Here is a 26,117-nt window from a genome sequence, read left to right as displayed (position 1 = left end):
GCCCGCCGCCGAGGGGGGAGGGGGAGAGGAGTGCTCGGCGGCGGCGGGCGGGACAGATGTGCAGCCCGCTCGCGTGGACAAGGGGACTAGCTGCCGTTGCAGTCTCCAGATGTTAGCTAATCCTTCCCACGGCATGGAGGCCACGGAGAGAAGCCGGATTTATCTCCGTTTTCTAACGGAGGAAACCGAGACACAGCCTTCAAATCCATGACTTGCCCAGTCTCAGGGCAGTAAGGAAGGAGCCGGAACGCTCCCCTCCCCGCTTCCTCCAGTCCCAGGACGTCTGCCTCGGGGTCACTGAGAAACGGAGGCTCTTCACCACGTGGGAGACATTGGCCAAATTGTTTGCTCTCTCTGTCCTCAGTTTCCTCATCTGTAAAATAGGAATCATATCAGCCCCTTCCTCCCCGCGTTGTTGGGAGCAGCAAATGAGATACTCTTTGTAACAGTGCCACGGGGTGCCGCCTGTTCCCCAGCACGGTGCGGGCAGGGCCAGTCTGTTGCCCAGCGAGCACCCTTGCGGTGGCCACGAATGGCACCGCGAGCCCAAGCCCGGGGAGGGGGGTGTTCCTGAGAGGGTGACTGGCCGCCGGATCCAAAGGCGCCAGCGGTTAGGGTCCCTGCGTTACCCTGGCCCGAGAGAGGCGCAAAGGGCTCTGGCGGCCACGGCTGCGCGCTGCTGTACCAGTAGTGCCGTAATTAATGGCCGGTCCGACAGCTCGCGAACCTGAGGACGGCCGGGAGTCACTCAGCTCGTAGCCGAGAGCTGGGGTTTGCGCCCGGCCCCACAGCACTTGCGCCAGTTTTGACCCCAGACGTCTCCGCGCCGGAAGGCCAGCGAGCTTTTCCTGGCCCAGGCCCCAGACTGCTCTGGGGCTGCAGCTGCTTCAGCAGGGCCGCTGGGGCCGCTGGGGCCTGTCCACAGGGATGCCGTAACCCATCACCCTTTGCCACTCTGACCCTCCTTCGGCTTCCAGCTACAGGTACTTCCCCATGTTGTTCTAAGCGTTTCAGGCCAGGGGAATTCATTTCCTTTGAAGTCACAGCCCCATTTATCATTCTTCTGGGGGGAAAGGGGGGTCAGGATCCTGTCCTGAATTGCCCCGGGGTTTTTCTCGTTTCTTCTTTAACTTTCCCGCAGTCTTTTCCCTCTCTACATATCTATTGTCTCTTCAGCTAGATTGTGAACTCCTGGAGAGAATGGGGATGGGTTTTATGTGACTGATTGTGACCAATTCATTAAGATTAGTTCCTTAATTTTAAAAACTATCTTAAGGGGCCATCACCCAATGGAAAGGAGGGGGATTCAGCAGAGAGAATGCTGAGTCTGATGTTAAGAAAACCTTAGGAGAATATTGGAGGAGTATGGCAGCCTGGATCCCAGGTGAGATTTGGGGGGAGGGGGTTTGGAACAGGGCTAATGGAAGACTCTGAATGAACAAACCACAAGTTTTCAAAGCATAGCTCTTTGAATTTCTGCGTCCTGGTCCAAAGCCCCAATTGCCTGTCCTAGGTACAACTCAGTTGGATAAATCACTTCCTGGTGAACAGACTTTTCTCTATTTACCTTATTTACCTTAAGTTTTGCTGTTTGTAGGACTGTGATCTAGATCTTTCCAGGGTGGTAGGACCCACCCAAACTTGTACACCGCTGACCACAGCCTACACCACTGACCAAGCCCATACCACTGACTATATCTGGATACTTCTACAGTACAATAAGGCACTGGGAGGGCTTTGGGGCATCCAGAGTGAGGGAGGGATAGGAGTGATGGAGGAATAAATTCAGGTGGTCACACTGGGTGCATGTTTAATATCTAGAATAAGGACTCCAGAAGGTTGGGTGGCTCTGCCATGAGGCAGCTTGAAGTAATGTATAAATGCTGTATTTGAGTGCAAAAAACCTGGGTTCAAATCCTGCCTTGAGCACTCATAGGTTATTCACTGAGTTACTCTTTGTGCCTCAATTTTTCTCAATTGTAAATGAGAATGTTGTAGTGGGGGCAGCTAGGTGGCGCAGTGGATAGAGCACTAGGCTTGAATTCAGGAGGACCCGAGTTCAAATTTGGTCTCAGACACTTAACCTTTCCTAGCTGTGTGATCCTGGGCAAGTCACTTAACCCCAGCCTCAAAAAACAAACAAACAAAAACAAAAACAAAAACAAAAAAAAACAACAACAAAAAAAGAGAATGTTGTAGTGGATGCTCTTTAAAGTCCCTTCCAAATCTAAACTGATCCACATAACTTTCACCTCCTTTTTCCTACCTCAGGGTCCTCATCTGTAAAATGAGGGGATTAGACTAGGTCATTTTCCATTTTTAAACCTGTGATTCTATGATCCATGGAAGCTTTAGGAAGAATTGGACAGGGATCCCATGGACAAGAAGGAATGCTTTGGTTGCCCCTCTACCTTTGGTGTAAGCCCCACTCTCACAGATTATGGACCCCTTGAAATATTTATGAGCAAGTTTGATTGATGGATGATACATGTACAAATTATAACTGAACAGCTCTCCAAAACCTATCTTTATCTTGGTGTCTACCACCATAATTAAAATGGTGTTTAATTATGCAAAGAGAATGCATTTAAGCCAACATTCTGCCTTCTGAAAATAGAACATTTCAGGGTTTGACAATATTGCTTTGAAGAGTGAAATTTTCCCTCATTTCAAATGAATGTACAGTCTCTGTAATTAAATCCACACACCTGTCACCAGTGTCCCTCCAGTTACAACATGAGACATGATGTTCTGAAGCTTTGCAGTGGGGACAGGAAAGGAGAAGAGAATTCAGTTCAATTCCAGAACTCAAGGTCAGAACGTGTGTTTGGAGTCTTTTGTCTGGATGTAGGGAATGAAAAACAGCTGTACAGAAAGATGAGAAATGCTTATGACAAAAATGTTCTAATATCTGCAGGAAGCTGTCATTTGGGTCTGTGGAGAAGATCTCAGCATGTTTATCATTGAAGCATTTTGGTGTATCAAGGGGATGGAGTTCAGAGGGTTGTGGATTTAGGACTGAGGGGCCTCAGAGGTAATCTAGCTCTTATTTTACAGATGAAGAAACTGAGACAGAATATGGTTGCTCAAGATTGCACAGCTAGTAAATGGTAAAACTGGGCTTTCTCTGACTCCATCAGTTCTCTTTCCATTCAATTGGGTTTGAAGACATTGGCATCTTCATTCATTCAGACCTTTCTGTGATACTGAACTCTCTTACTGCCTCATCATGGCAAAAAGGGGCCCTGATTCTCGAAGTTGTCTTGGTGGGGTACAAGTCCTGGAAGGTCCCACATCAAGATGGACAAGTTTTGAGTAGAGGAAATTGGGACCATTGGTGAGAACATCAAAGGACTGTGAAATCAGGGGAAGCAGGTTCTGCTGGCTCATGAGTAATAAGCACCCATGCAAGTGAGTGTGGAGAGGTCTCTTCCCTTCTCTGTCAGATGGAGTGTTGAGCAAAGCTAAGCTGAGGATTCCAGGTGGAGAACAGCATCGTTATTATGCTCTGTCTATTGGCAAGCACTGACTTTGGTAAGCTCTGAGTGGTACCAAAAACATTGGCTGCCAGGAGATGATATGGCACAAGGAGTCTGAGAGAGTACTCCTTTCACCCTGGGAGCAAAGCTGAGGTGTTTTTTTTTTCCTAAAAAGACCTCCACAAATGAGCAAGAACAGCCAAAAAAGAGAATCTGATCATAGAAAGTTATGATGATAACAAGGAAGACCAAGACACAAAGCGAGAAGAGGACAACAAGATCAAAACACTCATAGGCAAAATCCCAAAGAAAACTAAGAAGTTGTCTCAAGCCCAGAAAAAAAACTCACTGAAGAGCTCAAAAAGAAGCTTAAAATAATATAAGAGAAAGAAGAAAATTGGGTAAAGAAATGAGAGTGATGAAGAGAATTATGAAAAAAAGAGTCAGCAGCTTAGAAAACTGTTTTAAAAAATAGAATTTCCCAAACGGAAAAGGAGATACAAAAATCCACTGAAAAAAAAAACAACAGATTAAAGAGTACAACTGACCAAATGGAAAATAGAGTGCAAAAGTTAATTGAGGAAAACAGCACTTTTAAAGTTAGAAATGGGCAAATGGAAGCTCACAATTCTAAGAGACATCCAGAATCAATCAAATGAATTCAAAAGAATGAAAAAGTGGAAGAAAATGTAAAATATCACATGGGAAAACAACAGATTTGTACAAAAAATTAAATACCTCATGGGAAAAACAACTGACTTGTAAAACAGATGCAGGAGAAATAATGTCAGTCATTGAACAACCTGAAAACAATAATCAAAAGGACTTGGACAGCATCTTTCAAGAATTAATCAAGGAAAAGTGCCTCTATGTTCTGGAAGCATAGGGCAAAACAGTCACTAAAAATCCAAGGATCACCTCAAGAAAGAGATCCTAAAATAAGAATTCCAAGGAACATTATAGCCACATTTTAGGACTATCAAATCTAGGGGAAAAATACTGAAAGTGGGCAGAATGAAATAATTTAAATATTGGAGAGCCACATGGCAGCTACAATATTAAGGACAGGAGGCAATAAAACATGATGTTCCAGAAGGCAAAGGAACTAGGACTACAATCAAGAATCACTTAACCAGGAATATCAAGCATAATACATCAAAGAGAAAAAGAGATCATTCAATGAAATAACACAGATTTCAAGCTTTCATAAGGAGAAGACCAGTACTAAAATAAAAATTTGACCTCCAATATCAAGACCCAAGAGAAGCATTAATAGGTAAAAAGGGAAAAATATAATGGATTCACTGTTTACATCCATACATGGAAAGATGATTCTAATGATTAAAATTATTATAACTAATAGTACAGGTAAAATGATCATACATAGACAGAGGGTACATATATAAGGTGAATTTCAGAAAATTATATGGAAATAATTAAGGAATGATAAAGAGGAGTACCCTGGATGCAGAAGGAAAGGAGCAACAGAATGGGGTAAATGTGCAGTCCTTTTCAAAGAGGTAAAATTTTGGAAACTGAGGAGATACCCATCAATTAAGGAATGACTGAACAATTTGTGGTATATGAATGTAAGGGAATATCATCATGGAATAAGAATTGATGAGCAGACAGATTTCAGAAAAACCTGGAAAGATTTATAGAAACTGATGCGAAATGAAATGAGGAGAACCAGGAAAACAATGTGTATGGCATTAGCAACATTGTGTGGTGATCTGAGTAACTCAGTTCTTCTCAGAAACACAATGATCCAAAACAAGTACAAAGGACTCATGAAAAAAATTATTATCCATATCCAGATAAAGAACTTGTGGACCCTGAATGCAAATTGAAGCATATTTTTTTCACTTTATTTTTTCTTGTTTTTCTTATTTTTTTTTGTTCTGCTTTTTCTTTTACAACTGTGACTAATATGGGAATAAGTTTTATATGATAGCACATGTATAGTTTATATCAAATTGCCTAGTCTTTGGAAGGGGAGAATGGAGGGAAGGAAGGAGAAAAATTTGGAATTCAAAATCTTATAAAAATGAATGCTAATGTATTTTAACATATTTAACATATATTAGACTACTTGCCAGCTGGGGGAGGAGCTGGCAAGAAGGAGGGGAAAATTTGGAGCAAAAAAATTTGCAAGGGCCAATGTTGGAAAAATTACCTATGCATATTTGTAAATAAAAAGCTTTAATTAAAAAAATGAATGCTAAATTTTTTCTTGACATGTACTGGAACAAATAAAATAATATAAAGTCAAAAATAAATTGTTAAAAGGGTTGTAACAACATTTATTAGTACTGACTTTATACTTTGTAATTACATTTTAGTACCTTTGTGATCATATTAGTTAAGGTGGAAGTTGAGACTCCTTCACTTGAACTATCATGAAGCCTAAATCTACCCCTCTTAAATCTGTTCAAGTTGGATGATGACCAGAATCCTAAGGGCACACAAAGTTATGTTTCATGGAGATCCATCCAATTGGGTAATCTGCCTGAAGAAGCTTATGGTAGACCAGCAACCATTTGATAGGATCTCTTAAGGAAGAAATCTTAAAATTTATAGCTTTACTTTGCTTGATTTTGGAGAATATAATGAGCCATGGAGGGTGGAGAAGCTATAGAGGGATAGTTGTAATTTAACATAAGGAAGACTTCCTGACAAAAGGAGTTGTCTGTTAATGGACTGGTGATCATTGGAGGTGATGATTTCATTATGTTCAGATTCGTCAAATGGAGATTGAATCACATCCTTAAATTCTTTTCTTTTTCTTTTTGCTTAAGAACTAAATAACACCAACAAACATAAGTGTTTCAACAGAGAAAGATAAATAAACAAAAAGAGATTGTATATGAAACAGTAAATTCTTCATTATATTGTGTTTTGGTTTTTAACCACTATATATGCTTTTAATTTTTTTTTTGTAAAAATAAAATTTGACATGTTAGTTTCAACACTGAGCAGTTTGTGTCAGAATTTTCTTCTTTCTTTTCTGTTTAGTTTAATGCTCCATTAAGACATTTTTTCTTCCTTCCTTTAATTTTAATTAATCCTTTCATTTTAATTTATTTTAGTCATCACCATGACTATCCCTCAGTCACACCCTAGTTTCTTCCAAAGAAAAATAAAAGTCATTCCATATAACAAACAACTATGGTTATATAAAACAAATTTATACATCTACTGTCTCAGAAAATAGTTTTCCTTTGCAGCTCCAGCTTTCCCTGTCTCCATCAAAAGATGGTCGTACCTCCTCATCTTCAGTCTTCGGACATCATGATTGCTCAGTGCTTTGGGGTTCACAAGGTAATAAAATGGCTATTCTCATCTTAAATATGGGCATAATGAGGCCCAGACTGCTGGAAGTGATGTGCCCAAGCTTAGAGAATTGATAAATCTCAGCCAGAGCTGTGGTTGAAGTTTTCCCCTTCCCCCTGTAGAGCCCCCTTCACCCTTCCTTCTCCTCCCAACTTTCCCTCTCTACTACAAAGGCCCCACCACTTCTGGATGCTCAGTCTTCATCACTGATGGCTTGTTACCCCAGTTTGACTGACAGCCCAGATCACTTATTTGCATGAAGATGAAATAACAGAAGCACGAGTGCTTTGCAAAGTTAAAAGCTCTTTTAGAAAGTCAAGTGTTTCTTCCCAGCCTCCTACCTTTCCTGGCTCTGCTGAGCAACTGAAGAGGCTTCTAGGTGATTAGGGTGGAGAAGAAGCTTATATCAGCTTCTTAAATCAGGGCAGAAAATGCCAAGTTTCTAGTAATCTTCCAAGTGTGCTTCAGGCCCACCTAGGTCATTGCTTCTGCCTTTTCAGGAAAATCTGGGATTCAAAGTGCTGGAGCTCTTTCCAGAGTAGGGCCATTTGGGGCCTTCCCAGGGCAAGCTCTGGCTGCTGCCAGTCTCTGGAGCCAGGAGCGAGTCCTGGCCTGTGGCAAGGGATAGAGGCACCCACCGGGAGCTGGAAGGTGCTTTAGTGGCTGGTCCACTCACCTTATGCATAAGGAAACAGAGGTTCAGAGATGCCATGATTGTGGCTCAAGATCACAGATATAGTAAGTGACAGATCCAGTCTTCTGGCCCAGGCCCTATTCTCACTGAACTTTTCAACTTAAGCAGCCCCTCTGCCATTTTGCTGATGAGGAAACTGTGGCCTCCAGAGGTTAGAGCACTAAATAACGGGTCAATCAGCAGGTACAGCACTCTTCCCATGGTTTCCATTCCGCTTTCACTGACCACATCCTCCTGTTTCAACCACTCAGACTGTGAAGCTTTCAAAGCATCTTCCTCAAACAACCCCACTGGATTGAATCAGGTCGTTCTTTGCCTTGGTTTCTGGCCCATTGCCTGAAGTGCTTAATACACACTCGTTGGTTGATTGATGGAGCCATGAGAGGTGGGTGGTACAAGCATTGATATTTCCATTTTGCAATTGAGGGAACTAAGAGTCTCACAGCTAGTACAAGTATTGGAGGAAGGATCTGAATCCAAGCCTCCTGTCACAAAAGCCCTCCATTCTATCTTTCATATTCCTATTCTGCTTCTGAAAGGCAGAATTAAAGTGTGACATCCAATTTGCTGGATGCTTGAAGGGTTGTAGAAATATGGGGGGAGGAGAAAGAAGCCCCCACGATGTTTCCAGTCACATGTGCATGGAAAGTGGCATTTAAGACAGGCAATCATGAAGGCAAAGGAGCCACTGGGCCTGAGCAGCCTCCTTGTCTGACCCATACTCCCCAAGAAGCTCCATCACTACTCAGCCAACATGTGGCCATGCCCCTGTATGAAGTCCTCCAGGGAAGAGAGTCCAACTCCTCTGCCCATTCCACTTGGGGACAGCCCTGGTATTTGGGAAGCTTCTCCTGAATCTCCATCAGCCTCCTTCCTTCATGTCTCCATTGCTTACTTCGGACCTCTGGGGCCAAGCTGGCAAGGCTGACCCCTATTTCTTGTAACAGCCCTTCAGGTAAGCCTTTCCATTCTCGAGCTTTCCAATGGCTGAAGAACAACCATGATTGTCCAGCATCTCATGGCTCCAGACAATGCACCTCCAGTTCCTTTTGTCTGCCCTCCTACGGTACCTAAGACCACCCAGCCCAGGCCAATCTCCTCCATCTTCCTTTCGGATGTCAAACTTGACAGGGCTGGTTTGACTGTGTCACCTTCCCTTCACCTGCCCTTCACTCAAGATGAGCTTCAGAAGCTCCTTACCACCTACAAAATCAAATGGAAAGTCACTTCTGGCTTTCAAAGTCCTTCAGACTGCTTTTTTTATCCTTATTTATCCCTGGGGACTCTAGGATCTAGTAATGTTGATGTCTATCCATCATCCATAAATAACTCGACCCATTTTCATGGGCTGTCCCTTGTGCTTGGAATTCTCTCCCTTCTAATCTCCATCTCTTAGCTTCCCTGACTTTCTGCCAGTCTCAGCTAGAGTCAACATCGTGCAGGAAGCCCTTGGGAATCCCCTGTGATCATGGGGCCTTCCCACAGAGATGATCCCCAATCCATCCCGTGTATGGTTTGTTTATTCAGAGTTGTTGTCTCCTACTAGATTGTAACCTCTTTGAAAGCAGGAACTGAATTTTGACTGTTTCTTTTGTATCCCCAGAACTTTGTCCAGTGCATGAAACTGTTAGTAGATCCCTAATAATGCTTGATTAACTTATCCTAATTAACAAAAATTTTAGATATTAACTAAATACTAATGATCAAAATAAAACTGTAGCACAATTGTAGAATCAAATGCAATGTATTATCAGGGTTAGGAGGGTCAGGGGAGAGGGAAGAAAATAGCTGGAGACAGAAGGGGAGAAGAGTTCTTGCTCCGGGTTTGCAACTAGGAAAGTCTACATTCAAAGCTGTGATTCAGTTCAAGGGCTTCTCAGAACATATAAATTAACAGTGAATAGATGATAAATGAGTTGATTTGAAATGATCAATTGTTCCACAGCTAATTTGTAATTAGAAATGAACAACAGCTGGGTTTGTTTGGGATTAAGAAAACATCCCAAAAGTTTTTTATTATTGTAAAAAGCAATATTCTGGCACTCACAGAACCTCTTCACAAATTAAAAAACCAGCTGTAGCTGAGGAAAGTTTGTATTTCTAATGCATTAGCTCCTACACCATGGAGAAGAGATCCTGAAAAGCCAAGATCAGAGGGCTGTTGTATCTTAGATCAGGCCTTTAAGCTCTGAAGACTACCCAACCAAAGGACTGGATCGATCACAGCTATCTTATGCCCTTCACTTTCTTTCCAAGGTGTCATAGAATCACTAATGACAACTTTGGAAACTTGACTATTGGAGCAATCCCAAACTCACTATCGGGACTATTGTCCAGCTCATATCTCTCCAACTTTTTCATAATAATAATATGAGAGATTTTGTCAAATAGCCAAAATCTGGGTAAACTTTCAACTAGCTTAATAACATGATCATAAAAGGGAATGAACTAAAACTGTGCTTGATGAAGCCAGGCTGGATCTTTGTGATTGCTGTTTCCTTTTCTAAAGATTCACTGATTGTTATGGGCCAGAACTCTGAAACAAGGATTCTTTAAGGTGTTAAGTCAGTGGAATTGATAAAGACAATGGTTATTTAGTTTAACGTGGTGATTAATAGTTCTCTAAGTTCACTATGATTGATTTACTCTTACAACAAATAATGGTTTACTAGTGAAATAATGATTGGTTTATATTCAGTGAGAGATTCATTTCCATCTTCATCAGCCTTGTGGTGGCTGGCCTGTCCTCCTGCATTTTCTCCACTGAAACCAAGTCCATCTGAATATCATGAGAAAGCTAGCTGAGCACCAGGTGAAGGAGACAATAAAGACTTTTGGACTTTAATCCCTGGCTACTCTTGTGGTGATTACTGAATTGAAAGGAAGGCTGCCCCAAGACCTCCAGAAAACCGAACCAGGAACCTTATATTTTGGAGCCCAACGTGGGGCTGAAACCTACATCTGTGACCCAGAAATTAGAGTAAGTACAAAAATATACAAGAAGGAAACTTGGTAAAGGGCTAAACTAGTATTTCAGCTGAAATGGGACAAATGTTTAGAAAACAGCCTTCTTTTCCACCTCAAGGAAAATGTGAGGAAAAAACTTGGTTAGATAGATTAAAAGCCAAGGTTTGATTGTAACTTGGGAGCAGATCATTGAACTTTTAGAAACAGTACAGTACACATCTACTTGGTTCTCAAAGGAAAAAGAATTAGATCTAGACGAGTGGAAATTAATAGGAGAGCAACTATGTGAATATTACAATGATAATGGCCCTGATTCAATTTCTAAAGAAACACGTGATACATATAACTTAATACAATTGCCTTTAAGGAATTATAAAACTATTAGAATAAGGAAAAAGAAGAAAATGCAGGAGGGGAAGTGATACAATCAGCACCACCTATGAAGCGGTTTATGACATGTTATATTGCTATGTGCTTATGTAATAACTCCCATGTTGATGGATTTATGTATACTTGTTTCAAGTGAGACCCTTCAGAAACCTGCTAATCTGGTTTGAGTCCCCATTTCCTTTGGTGTTTTCATCTCCCTTCCTGAGATGTCAGGGAGGGCATGATCACCTTCTTTTTGGGGGGTTCTCACCTCCTTGATTAGTCTGGGAGAGTGTGACCACCTTATTTTCTAAAACAAAAGAAAGTGGGAGATGTTTTGGGCCAGAACTCGAAACAAGGATTCTTACCAGGTGTTAAGTCAGTGTAATTGATAAATATAATGATTATCTAGTTTAGCTTGATGCTTAATAGTTCTCTAGTTCAGTACATGTACTTAGTACTTAATATAGTTCCACAAGATTCACACCTATGATAATGGAGTATATATCAGCCAGCAAGGACTGGACAAGATTCAATTCTCTCTTCAGTCTCCTGGTGGCTGGCCTCCTGCATTTTCTCCATCAAACCAAGACTCTGGAAGGCCTTTAAGAAAGCTAACCAAGCCCCAGGAAAGGAGACAAGACTTTGAAAGAGATAATAAAGGAATTGGACTTTAACCCCTGGCTACTCTTGTGGTGATTACTGAACTGAAAGGAAGGCTGCCCCAAGACCTCCAGAAAACTGAACCAAGAACATTACAACTAACCATACCTTTTATGAGATATTCCAGAAATTTTCTAGGAATTGAGCTATCTTCCACTGTTGGATAATTCTTATCATTAGAATCTTTTTTTTCTTACATCAAGTTGAAAGTTACTTGCAGTAACTTTCATAGTATATCATCAATCAATAATTCTACATGTATGAATTTCCTACTATGTGTCGAAGGCTATCCCTGATCTCAAGGAGCTTTTGATCTGATGGGAGAAATGCAAACAAATACATGCAAAGTAAGTTATATGCAAGATAGATGGGTAATAACTGAATTGAGGGAAGTCACTGAGATTGAGGGATTAGAGAAATCTTCCTGGAGAAGGTGGGATTTTAGTTGGGATTTAGAGGAAACTAGAGAAGTTAATAGTTGGAAAGAAGGGAGAGCATTCCAGATATGGAGGAGAGCCAGAGAAAATTTCAGAACAACCAGGAAGCCAGCGTCACTGAATCTAGGAACATATGATTGTTAGAAATAACATTCTTGATGCTGAAAATCAGATATCAAGGAAAATTTATTAAAGAATCTTAGTTAAGAATTGTCTTTTCTGGCCAGAAGTGGGCCCCACTTCCCTTCAGAGGCCCCATACATTCCATGTTCAAAACTGGCAGAAAACTCCTATTCTAGGGTGTGTTGTTTAATATTCAATTAGCCTATTAGGCAGGTGTAGTAGTGATTTGGTCAAGTCCTGTCATTGACCCCAACTAGTTTGGGCTGGATGGGCTATTATCTTAAGTTTGTGGTTTTCTCAAAACTCCAAGATTCTTTCTGCTTGGCTGAATCCATTTGTGCCTTCTTAGCCTCCCAATTCCTTGTTTGCTCAACGCTTCTATTGATCACTTAATTGTTTTGTGAATCCTAACCTTCCTTAACCTCTCACTTTCTGAAAACCTCTTGGTCAGTGGTACCCACTATCCCACACTACCTCAAAGCTTGCACTTTGGAAGTGTACTTCCACACTATCGAAACCCAACTTTTCATCATTTTTCACATGGTGAGATAGAAGGTTCAAGAAGACTGGAAAAGTAGGAGGGAGCTGGGTTGTCCCATATTAATTATATCACATTTTTGAGTAAGGGAGTTCTAGCTGAGGTCCTGGCATTTCTAGTAGTGCAGCAATGCCTCCAGTGCCACAGATGGGATGGTAGTACCCTGCCATTAGCTTTTCCTAGGCTGTAAAGGGACTGATAATTAAATGCCTCCTCTAGGGGCACTATGATTCTTTCCTCTCCCATTCTGGGTAAGACCACTGAAAACCTGGAGACTATCATCACTGGCCCTGAGAAAGTCATTGTAAAGCATTCTTCACAAACAGGATGGCCAAGGGCTTTGAACTTGTTGTAGGGCTGTCAGTTGAGAGAAATGGGGATGTTTAGTTTGGACAGGGGAAGATTTGTTAATGAGGATTGTGCTGAATAATCAAAAAAGTCACACAATTACCTGAGGAGCAGGAGTCTTATCAACTTCCTGGTACTCTCTTCTTCTTGTGTAAAATGGAAGAGTTGGGCTACAAAGTATCTACAGCTCTGATGTTCTCCAGTTCCAAGGAGAATATGTGAAGATGAGTTGATTCCACATGTTCTAGTCGTCATCCATCAGGACGAGTTTTCTGGTTTTGCCGTAATTAGGTAATAAGGAATGATACTTTTTGGAAAGTCACAAGATTTTGTATTTAATTAGAATCTGTGGAAATCAGATTCCCATCCAATTTTGTCATCTCAACTTGCCAAATCTCTTTCATAATTCATTGTGCAAATGTCAGCTTATTGTCTCTTGCTGGAAGGCCGTCACATCCTGGAAGAGTTCTAGAACTGGAGAGTAGCTCAGAGGTCACCTAATTCTCCTCTCTCACTTTACAGATGTCACTTTACAGATGAATACATTGATTCTCAAAGAGGTACTGTGACTCTGTATCCTATGACTCAGTTATTTGCTGACATGCTAATAGTAAAGAGCCTTTCTGATTTCCTCGTGTCTATACCCATATCTAAGACAAGATAAAGAATCTGCCAAGACTGGACAAGACACGGACTGTCACCCACAGAAGTGGGGATTCACACGGGCACAAACAGCACTTCCAGAAGGGACCTAGAAAGTAGTGACAAAAATTACAAAGTCTTGGACATGAAAATGAAAACCATAGGAAAAGATGTTTTCTGTTATGCATTGACAGCAAAAACTATAAACAAGAAAAGCTAATTGGGTGGGGAGGGATGAACAGCTAGTTAAAAAGAAGGCAGCTGAGAAGGGGATTTGGATTTCTGTTCAACAGATTAAAATAAAGGAATCCAGGTTTCCATCCCCCCACCACCACGGTTGGCGTATTCCTAACAAAAGTTGATCAGAGTGGTAAGAATTCACTTAGAGTTTTTCAATTAGTGGAGCTTTAAAATGAAAGGGATGAAGGCAGAACAAAACTGTTTATGAAAATCCACAATTCCCACAAAGAACAGTAATAATGGAGAATAACAGTTGAACGATGAACGAGCTGATTTTAGAAAGGCCTGGAAAGATTTACATAAACTGATGCTGAGCAAAACAAGCAGAACCAGAAATATATCATACACAATAAAACATGAATGTGTGATGATCAACTATTGAAGACTTGGTTCTTCTCAGGAGTTCAGTGATTCAAAGCAATCTCAATAGACTTTGGAAAGAAAATGCCATCTGCATCCAGAAGAGGAGACAGCTTTCACACTACATTTCATCATCAGTCTGCATTATAACCAGAGAAGTCCATTAGTTTCCTCTGTCTAATATGCTGCCTCCCATCTCCACACCTTTGCCCAAGCTGTGTCCCATTTTTGGTATACCTCTACTGCTCACTTCTATTTTTTTTGAAATCCCAGCTCTTCTCATGCTCAAACCAAATTTTATCTTCTAGAATAGACTTTTTCCTGACCCTCCCAGTTTTTAATGCTTTCATCCCAGATGTTCCTTTCTATCAGTATTTGTTATTGTTTTTTTCTGCCATATTAGCCAATGAATTTATCTAATCAGGAATGATTTAATCCATTTTTTAATTTGACTATTCATAACTTTGATTTCTTTTTCTGGAAACTGCCTCTTCATATTTTTTGACCATTTGTCTATTGGGAAATAGCTCTTATTTTTATAAATTTGTTCTCTATATATTTAGAAAAACACAACTTTTATCAAAGAAATTTATTCTATCCCCCATTTCTTGTTTTCCTTCTATCTTAGGGTGTATCAATTTTGTGTAATTTTTTTTTTGATTTTGTGTAATCAAAATGATCTAATTTTCTCCTCATGATCCTATTTATCTCTTGTTTGGTAATAAACTCTCGTTTCATCCACTAAATCTTACAGGCATACTTTCCCATGCTTCCTTAATTTGCTTATGAGATCACCCATTATGTCTAAATCATGTGGCCATTTTGAGCTTTTCTTGGTATGTGTGTGAAAGATTGATCTATATCTAGTTTCTTCCAGACCACTTATCAGTTTTCTCAGCAGGTTTCATTAGACAATGAATTCTTGTCCCAAACTTAGATCGTTGCCTTTATCAAAAATTATATTTCCATGATCATTTGTTTTGGTGTATTGTGTACATAATCTATCCCAGGGATCCACCACTATATTGTATAGTATCAGATTATTCTGATGATTACCTCTTTGTACTATATTTGAAATCTGGTACTGCGCTGCCGAACTTCATACTTTTTTTTTCATTGATTTCCTTCTTTATTCTTGAATTTTTGTTCTTTCAAATGAATTTCATTGTTGCTTTTTTTTCTACCTCTATAAAATAAACATTTGGTAATTTTACTAGTTTAGCATTTCTTTTCTCAAAGGAAGGGAGGGTAACTTTGGGAGCAGAAAGACCAGAACTTAATTTCTAAGAAAAATATACAATAAGGATGTAACAATAGAGCATATAGCTTCCTGCCCTCGATTGATTTACATCCCCTCCCAAGCCCAGATGAGCTACATTGTTGGGGCTGAAAGAATTGGCGTATAGGATTGATGATCTGGTGGCAGAGATATCTGATATCATGGTAAATGGGAGAGCTTTATCGAGATTGGAGAAAGTAAAGGTGATCCTGATTTTAAAAAGAAAAAGGGATAGGTATCTGTTTGCAAGCTGCAGGTCAGGGAGCTTGACTATGATTTCTGAGAAGACCTGAGACTCCATCATTAAATGTAAGGCATTTAGGAAGGGAAGCAGTGATTCCCAAGTGCATGAACAAGTTGAGTTGAGTTTATCTCATTTCCTTTTTGGACCATTTTACTACAATGGTAGATAATGAACATAGCTTATTTAGATTTTAGGCATGTTTGATTGAGTCTCGAGTTTGTGGGAAAGCTTAGGAGATGGAGGCTAGACAAGAAAAAAGTGAGATAAATTCAGCAAAAGTTGACTGAACTCAGATTTGAAGTCAATGTGGCAAGTCTCTGGTGAGGTACTGCAAGGATCTGTGTTTATTGACTCTGAGATATTTTATGTTTGTCAAGGTATCATTGGCTTATCAAAGGTGCAGATAACTCAAAGCTGTGAAGAAGCTGTAAAATAGAGGATAACAAAATAAATTATCTCCAGAAGTTAGGGCACTGGACTGAATCTAAAAAGATCAAATTCAGAAGGGATAAATTCAGTCTTACGCTTGGGTTCAAGGAATCTACCTCGTCTCTGTGAGACATGGATAGAAGCAGTTATTTTGAGAGAGATCTCAGGACTTAATGGTCTGCAGGCTCAATATGAGTCATCAGTGTGCAAGCCACCAAATTATTGATGCAATCTTGGACTTTACAGAGGAGAGGCAGACTTCCAAGAATAAGGAGATGACTGCCATTTTTAAACTTTCCTAACAAGTCCATTCTTGGTGTTTGGCTTAAGATCTGTGTTACAGTTAAAGATGAATGAACAAAAAAAGCATTGATGAGGCACTCTGCACTGTGAGAAGCCCTGAAGATATAGATCTAAAAATCCAAATAATCCCTGCTCTTGAGCAGCTCACACTACTAGTGAGAAAGGCAAATTTAATACAGATATCAGGGTGAATAGAAATACCCAGAAGTTTTAGGGGCTCTGGAGTGAGGCAGCTGGCAAAGTAGAAAAGTCTGGATGGCAGAGGGGTAGGGTGGATGGAGAAGCCTAATTAAAGCAAGCTTCTCCTAGCATGAAGAATTAGTTACTGACTCAGAGGGAAAGCTGTCAACACATAATTGAAGCACTGGCAACTTTGAGAGATTTGGTGTGCAGCGAGAATGATTTTGGACAGTCACTTTCTATGCCTCAGTTACTTTTCCACTAAAGGAGGGGTGAGACCCAATGACCTCTAAAGCCCCTTCTAGCTCTATTTGTGATTCCATGGAAGGGATTAAGGACTATCAGGTTCAACCTGTGCCAGACTAGAATTCTATGCTAATAATCATCTGTTTCTTAAAGACATCCAAAGTGGAGGTAGGGGGAGCTACCTGCTATGGCCGCCCATTGCAATTTGGGGATAATTCTAACTCTTGGGAGCATTTCCCAACTTCTAGCGATTGCTCCCTCTGTGGCCCAAGAAGAACAAACTTCTTCCCCCATCCATGTCTCAACCCTCAAGGCCTAGACCCGAAGTAACATCCGCCTACACACTCCCATTCCCACAGAGGAAGTCTCCTCTAAACCAACATCCCTCCTTCCTTCAGCTGATCCTCAAGCACCCTTGACCTCTGGCCCTTCAATTATCTGTTTACTGTCTGCTAGACATGGGACCCATGATCATTTTAAAATATATTTTGATGACTGCATTTCAGTGCATAGTTGCTAACCTTTATCATTCGGTGTATTTTTATGAGAACGCTTCTGAGAAGGGTTTCACCTGATGACTCAAATGACATTAGATCCAAATAACCCATCGAGCCACTCAATAAGAAGACAGAATCCAGCTGTCCCATGATCTTCCTAACATGAGGTACTCTGAATTGTTCACAGTCCTCCATGTATGGTCAAACCAGGGCAGAGGACAGTGGGACTATCTCTGGATTCCTGAAAGCGCTGCCCTTCTTGGTGTGACCAACCAACAAGCATCGATTAAACATCTACTGGATGTACTGGGGAAACTTGATATACAAAGGGCTTATATTCTATTGAGAGGAACAATAAGCACATACAAAATAAAATCAACTAGCACTTATTAAGTCCCTACTATGTGCCAGTCAAAAAACAGTCCCTGTGTTCAAAGAACTCATAGTTGAATGATTAAAAAAAACAGTATCAATACAGAGAAAATAATGAAAAGTTGTTAAATAAATGCAAAGTAGTTTGGGAAGGAGACACGGGAAGTTGAGGGCTGGACATTGGAAAGAGGAAAGGTTTTTTTTTTTTATTGGAAACTGATTCATTTATGAAACAATGTTTTCTCATATGGAGTCTGGGGTATTTTAAAACCCTCATCTTTGTGACTTGATCATCTGTCCTCCATTTTATTTTCTACTTGTGAACTTTATTAATCATAAAATTTAGAGCTGGAAGGAATTTTTGAGAGCATCTCATCTAACCCTTTTATTTTATGCATGAAGAAATGAATTCCAGAAACTTGCTTTGTGTCATTCCACTAGTAAGTACCAGTGAAAGTTCAAATCCCAGGTCTTTTGGGGCACATCTCCTATTGCTCCCACTCTAGCTCTCTTCCTCTTTGTAGCTCGTCTTCATGTGGCTGTTTCGTGTTCCCCCAGTCATGTACCTTTGTAGTCTCTGAATCTCTTTTGCTCCCCTATTATGGTAAGAAGGAAGATGCAGCCTGGAGTGGAGACTGTTGAAGGAGGAGCCTCATGAATTGGACCAAATTGGAGACCAAGTTTTATGTTTTGTTTTCCCCTCCCTGTTCATGGCCAACATGTTATTCCTTTGCTGCCCTCAGAGAGCTTACATTCATTCTATTGGGAAGCTATCACACAGGTACAAGGAACTCCCATAGCACAAGCATCACAGGCAGCCTCAGGTAGAGGGTGAAGGAGCTGGGCGATGTGATCAGACAGAAACGAGGGCCATTATGGGCATGGAGGCCATCAAAGGTGGGTGAAGGAGTTCTAGATCCAGGGATGGGGAGTGCACCAAAGTGCAGTAATTTGATCTGACACAGGAAGGGAACTTGGGAGAATTTCTTTGCAAATGCTACTTTGCAATGTCTGTTAGGCTCTCTCTCTCTCCTGGTCTTCCCCACTGATCAGATGTGATGTCATTCCCTTCTACTGCTCCTCCTGATCCTTGCTCCATGAATGGTTCCAATTATGAATGGGAGACTCATCTAATCCTTCCTCACTGACCAGATCATTGGTTGTCCTTCATACCGGAAGAGGACCAAAATGATATCATGACATCACATCAATGTACCCTGAGTTTCTCTGCAGCTGATCGGACCAATAAAAGATTGAAAGATTCTACCGCAGATTGGGCACAAAGAGTCCCTGGGAACATCTGGAATCAAGACATCGATGATTTTGCACATCATATTTCTTTTGAGCTACTATAATTCTGTTTTGTTCATAAAGCACAGTACTTTTTCTGATGAGGGCACGCCATACTGCCTGGTCCAGGACAATGCTTCCTTTGTCTCACAATTGATTCCAAAGTACTTCAAAGAAAACTCGAAAGTGTCCTTGTATCACTTCTTCTGACCTCTGTGTGAGTGCTTGCCTTATATGACTTCTTTGTAGAGTAGCCTTTTAAATAGATGTACATTTTTTCCCCCCTGAGGCTGGGGTTAAGTGACTTGCCCAGGGTCACACAGCTAGGAAGTGTTAAGTGTCTGAGATCAGATTTGAACTCAGGTCCTCCTGAGTCAGGGCTCTATCCACTGCGCCACCTAGCTGCCCCCCAGATAGATGTACATTTAACCTTCAGACCACATCGCTGGCCCATCAGAGTTGGGCTTTCTGCAGTAGGGTAGGAAGGCCTGGCAGTTGGCTCAGTGTCTGGCATCTTATCCTGCCAAGTGATCTTCAGAATCTTCCCAAGGCAATTCAAATGAAAAAATGGCACTGCTATACTGTCCAGGTTCCACAACAATAATGGCTCTGTAAACTTTTCTTTGGTAGCCAGGCTAATACTTCTTCTCTCCCACACTTCCCTTCTAAGCCTCTCAAAGCTCTGACCATGTATGCATCAACCTCATTACTAATGTGTATATCCCTGGAAAGGACACTGCCAAAGTAAGTGGACTCATACACAGAATTCAGAATTTCTCCGTTGACTGTAACCAATGGTTCCATGGATGGATGGTGTGGCCCCCGGCTGGTGGAGGACGTCTCTTTTGGGGTTAATTGTCAGGCCCAAATTAGCAAAAGCTGAAGAGAATTGATACATATTTTGTTGCATCTCAGTTTCAGAGGCTGCACCGAGTGCACAGTTATCTGGGAGCCTGCACTCCCTCTCCCTCTTCGGTCTTGGCTTGTAGCCTTTCCAAGTTAAATGATTTACCCTCACTGTGGTAGCTGACTTGGATGGCTTGTTTATTCTCACTGAAGGTGGCTGACAACATCACTGAAAAAATGCTGAAGAGAAAGGAAGCACAAACCCTGTTTTCCTCCATTGGAGACTAGGAAAGCACAAGAGTGTCCTCCATTTCTCAGAATCCATGCAAACATGCCATCTTGGAGCTTTTGCCCAATACTGATGAACTTCTCTAGACAAACAAATGTCTCCATGATTTTCCACAAGATCCCATGACTCACAATATCAAAGGCCTTGTTCAGATCTATGAATGTTGTATAATGAACTCTATTCTGCTCTTAGCACTTCTCCAGAAGTTGTCAGGCAGCAAATGGACCATAGTGACTATTTTGAAGGCACATGGATTCTCAGGTCAACGACCATTTTCCAGGTGAAGGATCAGTTCAATAAGAATGACTCTGCCTAACAGTAGCCCCTTGTGGTTGCCATAGGACCATCTATTTCACTTTCCTTTATAGAGATGGATTATGGAGGCATCCCTGAACTCTTGGAGGATAACTCCAAGTTTTTGTCAAGTTTTTGTATGAGCAAGGGACTCCCCACTTTATAAATCTCAGCTGGAATAGAATCGGCACCAGGTGCTTTGCCACACAAGAGGAGCCTAATGGCTTTCAAACCCCTCCTTCCGTTGCAAATTTGCTTAGAGAGGGATTGACTTGGATCTGAGGTACATGGCCAGTGACTTCAGCAGTGCTGATGGTAGTCTGCTGAAGCACATGGTTCGGCCCATCTCTCCAGAATCGTGTCCTCATCACTTATCTGAGTGACTCCATCAGCACTGAGTAATCGAGGGGCACTCTAGGTCTTTGGTCCATAAATAGCCTTCAGGGCATTATAAAAGCACTCGGGATTGCTGCTACCAGTGTGGAACTGAATTTTGTCTGCCTTTTTATTGAGCCAGGAAGGCTGAATCTCTCCAAATTTCATTTGCACTTTGCTTTTGCTGGAGTTAAAAGCTGACTTCTTGGAGATGAATGAACCAGCCTGCTGGTATACTCTGGACTCCTAGATAAGATCTGATCAAGAGGAGCAACACCAATGGCGTCCCCATTGGAGTGTGATCTTGTTCAAGACCTCCTTCCTTAGCCATACTTGTAGTCTAGCTTCTGATGTTTAAAACCATGATTCCTCCATGTCCATCATCCCTTGAGTAGGTTGGTATTTGTAACAATAAGCTTATAAAAGGTTCATTAGATGAATGATATCACAATGGGGGTTAGTCATGATACATTAATGGAGTCATTCAGTATGACATTAATCCAGGAGGATAATGTGGTTTATCTCTCTAACTTTCCCCATATTGCATTTCCAGGATTTTCCCAATATATCGGACAAACGATCATGTTTTAGTATTAGTAATATGAAATTATCTTTCCTGGGAGCTTGGGGTTATCCTGCTCCTGAACTTGGTATGCCTGGCAGCCGGGGCTTGGCAGCCCTACCAACCAATGAGTCATGTGGTAAGAGCTCTGCCTCTCATTTTACCATCCTTGCAGGCAGCCTATGTCTTCAATTTTTTTTTTTTTAAAACAATACTTATTACTGAAACATTCTCTCTCTTAAATGTGCTATGTTCTCCTACGATGGCATGGGATTAATTATGTAATTTAAGAGGCAGAATTTTGAAAAATTGCAAAGAATAACTAGCAAGAGTGTGGCTAATTTTTTGATTTTTATAATAATGAGGGCTGGCAGATGGTCCTAGAGAATGTATCTAGGGGATTACTCACTTTCATTTTTCTCTGGCTATTTGAAGACAAAATCAGAGGAAGATGCTGAAAAATTGTGATTAAGTCAAATCAACTAGCATTTATTAAGGTTGGGTGGTGCAATGGATAGAGTTCTGGGCCTGGAGTTAGGAGGATCTGAGATCAGGTCTGGCCTCAGATATTAGTTGTGTGACCCCGGGCAAGCCACTTGTTTGCCTCAGTTTCCTTATCTGTAAAATGGAGATGATAATGATTGCACGCATAGCCCAGGGCTGTTGTTGCTTTATTTGCAAAGTGCTTCATCTCACTGATCCTTACTACAGCTCTACTAGGTAAATGCTAACTCTAACATCATTTTACAAAGCAGGAAACGGAGTCTCAGAAAGATTAAGTACCTTGTCTAGGGTTGTGGAGTTACTAAGTGTCTGAGGTGGAATCTGAAATCAGGACTATTCCCTGAACCCTCTGCCAGTTCCATAAACAAAGCTATCTGGGCCCTATTGATAAAACAGTCACCTAAGCTCCCAGTGTCCCAAGGGGAGGCCAGAGTGTGAGTGACTCTAGTGATTGTCTCTGGGGGGAATCTGGGTAATGGACCTATGTGGTCTTTGGGGACTTTTGTTTGACTCTGCCCTTCCCCCCACTGGCTTACCTTCTGTTTGAACTATTTTTCTATCTTTATATATGCACATGTTGTCTTCTCCATTTGAGCATGACCTCAGAGGTTAGAGGGTTTCATTTCTGCCTTTGTACCTCTGGGGCCAAGCATAATGTCTGACACATAGTGGGGGACCTGCAAAGTACCTAACACATAGTAGGTGCCCAACACATAGTAGATGCCTGACTCATAGTAGGTGTCCATCATAGTTCTGACACATAGTAGGTGCCCTGCATAGTACCTGAAACATAGTAGGTGCCTGATACATAGTAGATGCCCACATAATTCCTGACACATAGTAGGTGTCCAGCATAGTTCTTGACACATAGTAGGTACCCCACATAGTATGTGATACATAGTAGGTGCCCAGAAACACTTGTTGATCTATGTGTGGAGTTGTGAAGAGTTGAGATGCTTTATTTCCTGAAGGCTGATAAAGCTGCTTTCTTACACACGTCTTGTGAGAGATAAAGGTCAAATATTGTCACTCCCATTTTCCAGATGTGGAAGCTGAGAGTGCTGGGGTGTTGCCCACACCGCATGTCTGGTCAGTGTTCGAGCCAGCATTGCCCTGCACAGGCCCGTGTCTGCCTTCTGGTTTCCTGCAGGGAGCAGCTGAGCTCTACTTTTCTCTGTCTTGGGTGGCTGAACTCCTCAGTCACCTTAGCCAAGCCCTCTCAAGGCCTTAGCCCACGTAAGACCTGGGACCAGCCACACTCCAGTTTCACGGAAGCCAAAGTCTCTGAGGGGGGCTTGCTGATAGGAAGCCAGGCCAACTGGTCATTTGATGACAGGGGAGCACTGACAACCTGGAACATCAAGAGTGGCTGCTCAGAGCTTGTGGTATTTGTGGTTTGGGAGGTTATGGAGCCTTTTAAGGCCTCCCCCTCCAATCACTCCTCCAGTTGTTGATGTTCTCATCCTCCTCAAATCAACTTGAATTTTCTTATCTGGGGCATGTTCTATATCCCAACCAAATGCAAGGGATTTGAAGGTAGGAATCATTCTTTGCCCCTACCACAAGGCTGGATAGCCAGTGGGCACTCAATAAATGCTTGTTGAATTCAGTCAAGAATCAAAGATGACGCTGATGTTTCTGGCCTGGGTGAGTAGGCAGATGCCCAGGGTGCTCAGCAGCAGCAAGGAAACCCGGAGGAGGGCAGGTTTGGTGAGCACATGGCCAGAGGATGAGTCCTATGTTAGGTGTGTCCAGTCTGAGCTTATCCTTGGAACACGAGGCCCCCAGAATCCTTTGCTAGATTTAGGAAACATTTTGTGCTCTCTTTTTCTCTGAAGGTCCCAGGGCATTCGTTACAATGAATTCCTGACCTTGGGCAGAGCGGAGCAGAGTGCAGTCACTCTATAGGAGAGAGGCTCTGACCGATGAAGGATCCTTGGAAGGAGAGAGGGAGGGGCCACTCCCCTGATCCTCTGCATTTCACAGAAGACCCCAGAACCAGAGCGAGTAAGTACCTGGGCACGTGGCTGGCCAAGATCAAAGCCTGAAGCCAAGGCCAGGTCAGCTGCCTCCAAATTCATTGTTCATGGCCCAACCCCCTCCCTTGCCCTTACATCCTCCTCTTTCTTTCCTCCCCTCTCCAGGGACAAGGAGTTCAGAGATCAGAAGAACACACATGAGGTTCCAGGAAAGAAATTGTGCTGGCTGTTGATGGGATTTGGCTCGGAGGCGGCTTCCACAGCTCTTCTGGTAAGCCCCCGCCAGGCTTTAGGAACTGACATTGTGTAAAAGTTGTCAGCTCGGTCATCTGCAAATGTCATGTTTGGGCTTCTCGGGAGATAGTGGGCAAAACTTGTATTTTGGCCTTTGGCTGAAGTGTGGAAAAATATTTGGATTGAGGCTTCAGATGCAACATCAGCAAAAGGATTTCTCCTCTAGTGGGAAGGAGACTAGGACCAAGCAATTCCTCCTTTCTGGGACCCTTTTATAAAGAATCAGCAATCAAATGAGCAGAGGAATAATTTAATCAGATACAACTGTGTGAACTTCCATGTTAATGCTTTAAAATAGCCAAAACATTTCAGTCAGACTTTCAATACAATTGATTTTCTTTGGGATCCTATGTCTGTCTAGATTTTCTTTTGCATTAAAAAAATCTGATTCCGAGGAGGCTTTTGTTTTCTTAAAACATGAAAGGAAAAGGGTGAGGTGATAGATAATGAAGAACTTCCAAGTTAGATGAAGATGATTGATGAGATTATCTGTATGAGGTTTGGACTGTGCCCTAGAACAACAACAATAGAAGAGGAGAAGGAAGAGGAGGACGACAAAGAAGAATAGGAAGAGGAGGAGGAAGAGGAGAATGAGATGAAGAAGAACAAAGAATGAGTTTCTATCTCAATAGTTCTCCTTGATCACAGAATGCTGTTACTTTCCCTCCCCTGTGATAGTCCACAGAACACTAGCTATGAAAAGGTTGCTGTACTTTGTTCATGAAAAGGATCAAAATGACCTCACTTGTTGATGTCTTCTGACTCCCACATAAACTGGATTTAAGTGAGGCAGAGCTGTACAAAGTCACCACCAGCCTTCCCTTCTCTTCCTGAATCATTGGAGGCCAGTGGCAAGATAAAAACAAAGGTCCAAGATTCAGGGGATGACTTTAATGTCTTCAAAGTCTGACCAAGCTCTGTGTTCCCCAGAACTGCTTCAGCTGCCTTCATGGCTATCGGAACACATCATTCCCATTCATCTGTTCCACCAAAGAATGTTTGGGGTATGCAGCCTGCTAAGTGGAGAGTCTGAGATTCCTCAGTCATCCATAGTCTAGTTTAGTCCACCTGCCCAAATAATTTACTGGGGTGTGGCCAGCTATTTGGAGCCGTAGGTGAGTGTTAGATGAACCCCAAAGATGGATGAACAGCCCCAAAGGGTTCAGCTGCCATTTCCTCCAAAGGTGCTAGTCTTCCTTGATCACCCCTAGACAAGCGGGAGGGACTCATTTCTGGATCATTTCTAGTCATTCTCCTTTGACAAATATGCCATGAAGAGATGGATAACAATCTCTCCAACACCCAAAAGATGATCACACATATCAGGCATTAAGAGTTTGCAAGTGTTCAGCCACATTGTTGAACTTGACCTCCCCAACATCCATAAAACTTTGTTTTTCAGTCTTTGTCCAACTCTGTGCTCCCCTTTGGGATTTTTTTGGCAAAGATAGTGGAGTGGTTGGCTAGTTCCTTCTCCAGCTCACTTTCTTTTATTTTTTATCCTCATTTTCTAATCACTGATGAGAAAATTGAGGCTCCGAGAAGGCTGATGATTTGCCCATATGTCTCAGAGGCATGACTAACCCAGTGTTCTAAGGGACCTTAGATGTCATCTAGTCCAGCTGCTTCATTTTACAGATGAGCAAACTGAGGCTGAGAGAGTAGGACTGATTTGCCACCCAGATAATGAGTGGCTAAGGTGAGATTGGATTTTGGTCTTTGGCTGAAGTGTGGAAAAATATTTGGATTGAGGCTTCAGATGCAACATCAGCAAAAGGATTTCTCCATTCTAAATCCAGCCATTCTAAATCCAGCCCTTTTGTTATTGGATCCTGCTAAGCCAGTGCCTGAAGAGCTTGTTCCTGGTACTCTCAGATAATAACTTACTGACTTTTACCCCTCCAGGATTCATTCTATATTAATAAAATATAAGATAGCTTA

At 41.8% G+C, this 26,117-nt stretch overlaps 1 long non-coding RNA gene across 1 annotated transcript; it reads left to right on the top strand.

Annotated features, from left to right (window-relative positions):
- Positions 1-839: 839 nt before the first annotated feature.
- LOC141553850 (uncharacterized) lies at positions 840-26,117 on the top strand. Its single transcript, XR_012485688.1, has 4 exons — positions 840-983; positions 1,277-1,384; positions 23,742-23,910; positions 24,048-26,117. It is a non-coding gene; the product is annotated as an uncharacterized LOC141553850 (long non-coding RNA).

Source organism: Sminthopsis crassicaudata, chromosome 2, assembly GCF_048593235.1.
Source record: "Sminthopsis crassicaudata isolate SCR6 chromosome 2, ASM4859323v1, whole genome shotgun sequence".
Taxonomy (NCBI): domain Eukaryota; kingdom Metazoa; phylum Chordata; class Mammalia; order Dasyuromorphia; family Dasyuridae; genus Sminthopsis; species Sminthopsis crassicaudata.
This window is presented reverse-complemented; position numbering and strand designations above follow the sequence as displayed.